Here is an 8,018-nt window from a genome sequence, read left to right on the forward strand (position 1 = left end):
ACCACACCACTACGCCCAGCTAATTTTTGTATTTTTAGTAAGACAGGATTTCACCATGTTGGCCAGGCTGGTCTTAAACTCCTGACCACAAGTGATCCTGCCACCTTGGCCTCCCAAAGTGCTGGGATTACAGGCATGAGTGACCATGCCCGGCCAGGAGAAGTAATTTTAGACTGGGTGGATTGGGAAAAACCTCTCTGAGGAAGTAATGTTGGAACACTTTGGAAATAATGTAAAAGAAGAGAATGCAAATATTCTAGGCAAGGAATCCTGAAGGAACAGCATGAAGGTGCTTTGGCTGGAATCTTGTGAGCTGGGATTAAGTGGGAGGAGAGGTAGGTAGAGGGCAGTGTATTTAGGACTTTGAAGGCTTCATTCAGAAATGTGGATTTTCACTGTGCTGGGAATAGTGGGAGGCTTTTGAGAATGAGAGTGACATAATCTGATTCACATTTTTAGAAGGTCTTTCTAGATATTTCTAGTTTTGAGAACAGACTGTATAGGGCACGAATGGAAGCAGTTCCATCAGGAGCAGTTCTCGTACTCAAGGAAGAGGTGACGGTGGTTTGGGACCAGAGTGTGAAGGTGGAGGTTGTGAAAAATAGCTGGACTCAGGAGGCGTTTGGAAGGTAAGAGCTGGCAGAATTGGTTGATGTACTAAGGTGTGAGGAACAGAGGTGAATAAAGAGCGACCCTTCCACACTTTAGCATGCCTTGGAGGTTCATTTACAGAGATCATGAAAGGCTGGTGGAGGAGAGGGTTCAGCACTCACTAAATGTTTATTGAACAAATGAGTGTATCAGACAATTAATGATGTTCCAAACTTGGGGTGATGAGGATGATCAATTGTTTATGTCTTCACTATTATGAGATAATAAGAGTATATAATAGTCTGGAGTCATTCTAGATCATAGTAGAGTTTATCTAGAGTTTCAGGGGTTAAGAGTTGGGAGGATCATCTGAGCCTGAGGAGTTGGAGACTACAGTGAGCCACGCCTGGGTGGATATATGTAATTTAATTTTTTTTTACTTTGAAAATATAAGGCCAGGTGCAGTGGCTCATGCCTATTATCTCAACACTTTGGGAGGCTGAGGTGGGTGGATCACTAGAGGTCAGGAGTTTGAGGGTAGCCTGGCCAACATGGTGAAACCCTGTCTCTACTAAAAATACAAAATTCAAAAACTAGCTGGGCATGGTGGCGGATGCCTGTAATCCCAGCTACTCGGGAGGCTGAGGCAGGAGAATTGCTTGAACTCGGGAGGTAGAAATTGCAGTGAGCCAAGATCGCGACACTACACTCCAGCCTGGGCAATAGAGTGAGACTCAGTCTCAAAAAAAAAAAAAAGAAAAGAAAAATGTAAATCTATAAAACAGTTGCCAAGAATAGTATGATGAACCCTCACACAGTCTTCGTCTCACTTATCTAATTGTTAGCATTCTGCAGTATTTGTTCTACCACCATCCCTTTATATCTATGCATAATAAAATACATACACACATATTGTTATTACTACTACTAGTGTTGTTGAACTATTGATGAGAAAGTTGCAGATGTGTCTCCTGGGAACAAGGATATTATCTTATTTAACCACAGAACACTGATCAAATTCAGTATATTTAGCTTGGATACCATATTATCATCTAATGCACAGTCTCCATATTCAAATTCCAGCAATTGCTTCTATACTTCTATAATATTCCTTTTTAGAAACATTTTAAAATTTATTTTAATTGATATTTAGTTTAATTATCATGTACATGTTGTCTTGAAATATGTATACATTGTAGAAGGGCTAAATTGAGCTAATTAACATATGTATTACTTTGCGTACTTATTTTTTGTGATGAAAACACTTAAAATCTACTCTCAGCAATTTTTTTTTTTTTAAGGTAGAGTCTTGTTCTGTCGCCCAGGCTGGAGTGCAGTGACACCATCTTGGCTCACTGCACTCTCCACCTCCCGGGTTCAAGCCATTCTCCAGCCTCAGCCTCCTGAGTAGCTGGGACTACAGGTGCCCACCACCATGCCCGGCTATTTTTTTTGTATTTTTAGTAGAGACTGGGTTTCACCGTGTTAGCCAGGATGGTCTTGATCTCCTGACATCGTGATCTGCCCTCCTCGGCCTCCCAAAGTGCTGGGATTACAGGCATGAGCCACTGCGCCCAGCCTACTCTCAGCAATTTTTAATAACATGATACAGTGTTATTATCTCTAGTCACCATGTTGTACAGTAGATCTCTTGAACTTATTCTTACTATCTAACTGAAATTTTGTGTTTTTTGATCAACATCTCCCCAACCCTTCCTCCTCCCAGCACCGGGTAACCTCCATTCTCTTCTCTGGTTCTTTAAATTCAACTCCTTTAGATTTCACATACAAGTGGGATCATATGGCATTTGTCTTTCTGTGCCTGACTTTTTTCACTTAGTATGTCTCCCAGGATCATCCATGTTGTCACAAATGACAGATTTTTTCTGAAGGCTGAATAGTATTCTATTGTATATACCTACCACATTGTCTAACGTATTCACTTATTGATGGATACAGGTTGATTCTATATCCTGGCTACTGTGAATAATGCTGCAATGAACATAGGAACACAGAATATGTATTTGACATAAAGTTGGCCCTCCACATCCATGGATTCGACCAACCGTAAATAAAAAATGTTCAGAAAATAAAACAATAAAAATAGCAATACAATAAAAATAAAAGGACAATACAGTGTAACAACTATTTACCTAGCTTTTACACTGTATTAGGTGTTGACATGTTTTCGCTCTGTGTCCCTACCCAAATCTCATCTTGAATTGTACTCCCCATAACCCCAACATGTCAAGGGAGTGACCTGGTGGGAGGTGATTGGATCATGGTGGCGGTTTCCCCCATGCTGTTCCTGTGATGGTGAGTAAGTTCTCATGACAGCTGATGATTTTACAAGCATCTAGCACTTCCCCTGCTTGCACTTCTTTCTCTCCTGCCACCCTGTGAAGAAGGTGCGTGGTTCCCCTTCTGTCATGATTGTAAATTTCCTGAGGCCTCCCCAGCCATGTGGAACTGTGAATCAATTAAACCTCTTTCCTTTATAAATTACCCAGTCTCAGGAAAGTTCTTCATAGCAGTGTGAGAACAGATTTATACAGGTATTAGAAGTGATCTAGAGGTGACTTAGAGGTATATGCAAATACTATTCCATTTTATATCAGACACTGAGTATCTGCTAATTTTGTTATCCTCAGGGGTTCCTGGAGCCAATCCCCCGAGGACACCAAGGGACAACTGTACTGATTTAATTTCCTTTGGATATATATCCAGTACTGAGATTGTTGGATTATATGGTAGTTCTATTTTTAATTTTTAAAGAAACCTCAATGCTGTTTTCCATAATTGGCTGTATTAATTTACATTTCCACCAACAGTGGGCAAGGGTTTCCTTTTTTCTGCATCCTCTCTACCACTGTTAACTTTTGTCTTTTTATTAACAACCATTCTAGTAGGTGTGAGATAGTATCTCATTGTGGTTTTAATTTGCATCTCTGTAATGATTAATGATGTTGAACATTTAAAAAATATACCTGCTGAGCATTTGTGTTTCCTCTTTTGAGAAATGCCATTCAGGCCTTTTGCCCATTTTTTATTTATTTATTTTTATTTTTTATATTTTTTGAGATAGAATCTTGCTTTGTTACCCAGGCTGGAGTGCAGTGGCATAATCTTGGCTCACTGCAACCTCTGCCTCCCAGGTTCAAGCGATTCTCCTGCCTCAGTCTCCTGAGTAGCTGGGATTATAGGCACCCGCCACCACGCCTGGCTAATTTTTGTATTTTTAGTAGAGATGGGGTTTCGCCATGTTGGCCAGGCTGGTCTCAAACTCCTGACCTCAGGTGATCCACCCGCCTCAGCCTCCCGAAGTGTTGGGATTATAGGTGTGAGCCACTGTGCCCAGCCTGCCCATTTTTTAATTAGGTTGCTTGTTTTTTCACTGTTGAGTTGCTTGAATTCCTTATATATTTTGCGTATTAGTCCCTTCATAAATAAATGGTTTACAAATATTTTCTCCCATTCCACAGGTTGTCTCTTCACTCTGTTCATCATTTCCTTGGTGTGCAGAAGCTTTTAGTTTGATATAATCCTATTTGTCTATTTTTGCTTTTGTTGCCTGTGCTTTTGGGTTTGTATCAAAAAAAAACATTGCCCAGACCACTGTCAGGGAGCTCTCCCCTTGTTTTTTTTTTTTTTTGTTTGTTTATTTTGTTATTTTGAGGCAGGATCTCACTCTGTTGCCCAAGCTGGAATGCAGTGATGCATTATAGTTTACTATAGCCTTGAACTCCTGGGATCAAGGGATTCTCTCACCTCAGCCTCCTGAGTAGCCAGGACCACAGATATGTGCCACCGCACCCAGCTAATTTCTTTATTTTTTGGAGGTCCAACTCCTGGCCTGAAGTGATCCTCCTGCTTCCACCTCCCAAAGTGCTGGGATTACAAGTGTAAGCTACCATGCCTGGTTCCCCTCCTCTCTGTTTTTTTCTAATAGTTTTATAGTTTCAGGTCTTACATTTTAGTCTTTAATCCATTTTGAGTGGATTTTTTAATATGACATGAGAGATAAGGGTCTAATTTCATTCTGTACGTGGATACTGAGTTGTCCCAACATCATTTATTGGAGATTCTCCTTTCCTCATTGTGTGTTCCTGGCATCTTTGTTGAAAATCAATTAACTATAAATGAGTGGATTTATTTATGAGCTCTCTATTCTGTTCCATTGGTCTATGCGTCCAGTTTTTGTTTGTTTGTTTGTTTGTTTGTTTGTTTTGCCAGTACCATACCGTTTTCATTACCGTATCTTTGTAGTATATTTTGAAACCAGATAGTAGGATGCCTCCAGGTTTGTTCTTTTTGCTCAACATTGCTTTGGCTATTTGGGGTGTTTTGTGGTTCCATATGAATTTTAGGACTTCTTTCTATTTCTGTGAAGAATATTATTGGAATTTTGATGGGAATTGCATTGAATATGTAGATGTTTAGTAGCATGGAGATTTTAACTATATTCTCCTAATCCATGAACACAGGATGTATTTCCATTTATTTGTGTCTTCTTCAGTTATTTATTTTTCTTTTTTAGACAGGGTCTCCCTCTGTTGCCCAGGCTGGAATGCAGTGGCATGATCTCAGCTCACTGCAACCTCTGCCTCCCAGGCGCAAGCCATCCTCCCACCCCAGCCCCCCAGGTAGCTGGGACTACAGGCACATGCCACCATGCCTGGCTAATTTTTGTATTTTTTGTAGAGATGGGGTTTTGTCATCTTGCCCAGGCTGTTCTCAAATTCTTGAGCTCGAGCAATCCTCCTGCCTCAGCCTCTCAAAGTGCTGGGATTACAGGCATAAGACACTGTGCCCAGCCTCTTCAGTTACTTTCTTTTATGTTTTATTATTTTCAGTACTCATCCTTATACATTAATATTGGCTTACGTATTTCTGTTGCAGTTTTGAGATGTTTATATTGACCTCAAGCACTTCATTTTTAAGTGAGGATTCCTGGCAGGTGGAACCATCCAGGGAAACTTGGGTTTACTGCACAGTACATCTGTGAATAATGTATTTACATTCATTGACCAAGGTATCTCAGCATTGGCACTATTGACATTTTCAGCCAGATAATTCTTTGTCATGGGGACTGTCCTGTGTATTACTGTAGGAGGTTTAGCAGCATCCCTTGCCTCTATCCACTCGATGCCAGTGGCATTTTACCCACTGTGGCAATCAAAAACTTTATACAGAAACTGCCGGATATCTTTTGAGGGGTAAAATCAACCAATCGAGAGCCACTACATTGAGACTGAGTTCAATAACAAAGAGGATTTCTGATTTACTTATTATTGCATGGCAAGTACCATATCAGGCACAGAGTAGGTGTATGATAAAGAGCTAATCAACCAAAGCACTAGGTATCTGCTAACTTGTTCAGTATCCCTACTATGTTTGTATTGAATTGTATCAACTACAAGTTTTCCCAGGGGTTGAACAAGGAAGGGTTGGGTTAGCTTCATGGAATCTTATGATGAAACTGCATTTCATTCAAAGTTCAAAGCCCTAGTTGACTAATTATACAGCATAAATAGGTAAATCCAGCATGGTATGCTGTTAGTTTTAGAAGATTTCTTCATTTGTGTAATAAAAAAGGCCAGGCTCAATGGCTCACACCTGTAATCCCAGCACCCAGCACTTTGGGAGGCTGAGGCAGGAGGATCACGAGGTCAGGAGTTCCAGACCAGCCTGGCCAACACAGTGAAATCCCGTCTCTACTAAAAATACAAAAATTAGCCGGGCGTGGTGACGCATGCCTGTAGTCCCAGCTACTTGCAAGGCTGAGGCAGGAGAATCGCTTGATCCCAGGAGGCAGAGGTTGTGGTGAGCTGAGATCACACCACTGCATTCCAGCCTGGGTGACAGAGCGAGACTCCATCTCAAAAAAAAAAAAAAAAAAAAATCACTGACAGTTTAAGTCTGGCAGGGAAGCTGATGGGATGAAGGCAATTGATTCACCACACTGGGAAAGTCTGTGTGTATTATGCAGGGGTATGGTTTTGAGGCTTCCAGGTAGGTTATCCACTTGGTCTGTGAGGCAGGTTGAAGGTTCATTCATGCTGAACTATCAGAGGCCCTCCTTACCTTAGCTGCAACAAATGCACAATGTGAAAAGCAATCTTTTTTTTTTTTTTTTTTTGAGACAGAGTCTCATTCTGTCGCCCAGGCTGGAGTGCAATGTCATGATCTCGGCTCACTGCAGCTTCTGCCTTCTGGGTTTAAGCGATTCTTGTGCCTCAGCCTCCCAAGTAGCTGGGATTACAGGCGTGTGCCACCACTCCTGACTGATTTTTATATTTTCAGTAGAGATAGGATTTCACCATGTTGGCCAGGCTGGTCTCGAACTCCTAACCTCAAGTGATCCTCCTGCCTCAGCTTCCCAAAGTGTTAGGACTACAGTCGTGAGCCACTGCACCCAGCCAAAGCAATCTTTTAACTTATATTTGTCAGACAAGAGAGGCATGGAAAAATTGTGCATAAAATCATCACATTAAAAATATTACCTTGAGGCTGGGTGTGGTGGCTCACACTTGTAATCCTAGCAGTTTGGGAGGCTGAGGCAGGTAGATCACGAGGTCAAGAGTTCAAGACCAGCCTGGCCAATATGGTAAAACCCTGTCTCCACTAAAAATACAAAAATTATCTGGGTGTGGTGGTGCACGTCTGTAGTCCCAGCTACTTGGGAGGCTGAGGCAGAAGAATCACTTGAACCCAGGAGGCAGAGGTTGCAGTGAGCCAAGATTGCCACTACACTCCAACCTGGGCTACAGAGCGAGACTCCAACTCAAAAACAAACAAACAAACAAAAATACTATCTTGATCTGGTGCGGGAGGTGGGTAGTGAGGAAAATTGTGCATGTGTGGGGGCAGGAAGTATATGGGAGCCTGTATTTTCTGTTTAATTTTCTGTAAACCTAAAATTGCTTTTAAAAATAAGATCTATTGCAAAAAATAGGATCTAACATTTGCTAAGATGTTAGTGCTAGGTTTCATGGACTCTATATTTTTTGAATTTTTCTATTTTGTATTTAACATCCTTCTCTTATACTTAATGACCTCAAAAGTCATGCTGTCTCAGTGATAACAGCTGCTCCAAGGAGACGTTAATGAGGCAGACTCCTGCAGGGGAGACCTAAAGTGAAGGTCATTCCAAGACGAGTATTTTCTGACAGATTTGGCTGCCGGGTCTTCTCACCACTTGTATATTCATGATTTTGAAAGTATCTGTTTTATGTCATAATTGAACCGCAGTTCAAATCCCTTGAAAGCGCAATAGGCCGGGCACGGTGGCTCAAGCCTGTAATCCCAGCACTTTGGGAGGCCGAGACGGGCGGATCACGAGGTCAGGAGATCGAGACCATCCTGGCTAACCTGGTGAAACCCCGTCTCTACTAAAAAAATACAAAAAAAAACTAGCCGGGCGAGGT

This window comes from Rhinopithecus bieti, unplaced genomic scaffold (assembly GCF_001698545.2).
Source record: "Rhinopithecus bieti isolate Rb0 unplaced genomic scaffold, ASM169854v2 scaffold_37914, whole genome shotgun sequence".
NCBI lineage: Eukaryota > Metazoa > Chordata > Mammalia > Primates > Cercopithecidae > Rhinopithecus > Rhinopithecus bieti.